This window comes from Etheostoma cragini, chromosome 10 (assembly GCF_013103735.1).
Source record: "Etheostoma cragini isolate CJK2018 chromosome 10, CSU_Ecrag_1.0, whole genome shotgun sequence".
Taxonomy (NCBI): Eukaryota; Metazoa; Chordata; class Actinopteri; order Perciformes; family Percidae; genus Etheostoma; species Etheostoma cragini.
This window is the reverse complement of record NC_048416.1, coordinates 10,205,729-10,207,563: the sequence shown is the minus strand read 5'-3', so window position 1 is coordinate 10,207,563 and position 1,835 is coordinate 10,205,729.

Genomic DNA, 1,835 nt, shown 5'->3' with positions numbered 1-1,835 from the left:
CCCCCTCTTGTTCCCCCTGCTCGGGCGTTTCCCCCTTCTCGTTCCCCCTGCTCTGGCGTTTCCCCCTCTCTTCCCCCTACCATGGCTTGGGGAACAAGGGGAAACTGGGGACATTTTGACCCGTTTGAGTTTGGAATCCGCAGGATTGTGCTGCATTCTCAACTGACGTAAATGGAGACCTTTGGCTACACCGACACTGACACCAACATTTCCCTGCCTTGCTGTAAACCTTTTCTATTTAATCATGATTGTTTCTTATCGGTCACAGCATCTCGTTCACTGAGACTAAACTTTACCATGGCAACTACCAGCAGCGGCCAGGCGGAGTTTATAACTTGCTTTTTGTTCATGCCCAGTATACCAGGATGTTGATGAGATACGAGGTTTGGGCTTGTTAGTTTAAACGGAGATTAGTTCTTCTACTGGAGATAAAAAGGTAGTGCACAGAAATCGCTTTTGGCTCAAAACTCTGCTTTGTAACCAAAACGTAGTAGAATAGATGTGGCCTCAGATCACACAATTAGATGTGTCGTTTCCATATTTAGAGAAAAAAAAGTTTGTGCCAAAATAAAGCATTGATGGCTTCAATCAGGCATTGCAACTGCTTTGTTTGATGATCTGTTGCAATCAGTAGTAAATACGTACCTTTGTGAGACATTAATACTAGTACAAAAAACTCTATTGTCTACTAATGTGAATTCTTCTTTGGTTTTACCATAAATTCAAGAGTACACAAAAGACATTGCAAACAGCAGACGGACCAAAAAGCAGACAATACATTTCATAAAACTTGACTTTACAAGGTTTACATTTACAAAGGTAGTGTTCATTTTGTCACCTATTGTTAATTTAGTCTTATTCTTTTGCCAAATGTCCCTGTTACTTTTAGTCATATTTAGTCATTCACATATGTTTTTTTGTTACGTTTTAGTCAAAAGATAACTTGAGTAAGTTAAATGTAGTCTTTTTTTAAATAAATTCTTTCTGAGATTATTTCTGATGAAAAGTTCAGTCAAATAGTGTTTCCCATATCTCAAATATTATTTAAATGTCATAATTGCCTGATAAAATATACTTGTTTAATTATTTTTGTTGAATGTAAAATTGTTAAACGCGTCTGGTTTTATATCGAGCCAGCTTCAGATTATTTAGCACCTTCACTACATTGGGGACGAAGGATTCAATCAATAACAATTTTCTCTGTTCCTCTGTTCGCGTTCCTCATAAATAAGTGCTGTTGTGGCTTCAAATTTTTGAGGCCATGTTCACTCTTCTCTGCAGTTGGTTCCTCCTTTGGATGGTTAGGTTACCATACAACATGGTCATGTTAAAAGATAGGACGCTTTCCACTAAACTTTCATATACAGGCTATTTTGATTTGTCGCCGTTTACACCTGTCATCTTATAAAAAAGAAGCACATATAGCTACAGTGTTTTATTTTGTTTTTTAAAGATACATTTTCCGGCCATTTTTGGCCTTTATTTACAGGATAGCTGAAGAAATGAAAAGGGGATCAAGAGTATTTATACAGTAAATGGGCACCTGCTCAACTAACTGAGCTATCCCAGGAGCCCTAGCTACAGTATTGCAAGTTTTTAGTAATGACTTTCATAACTTAATACCTTAACGATATCATCCTTAAATGAGCACATGAGTTACATGCATGGTTTCAGCGCAATTACATTTTTGTCTCAAAATGTAAGCATCTCTCCTTGATCCGCTAGCTGCCTGCCCTCACGCACTGTGAAAAAGCCTGGTCTCGGGAGACAACACAGAGGTTGCAAACGTCAAACAAACACTAGGTGGCCAGGCGGACAGGCTGTGTGTGTTGGGG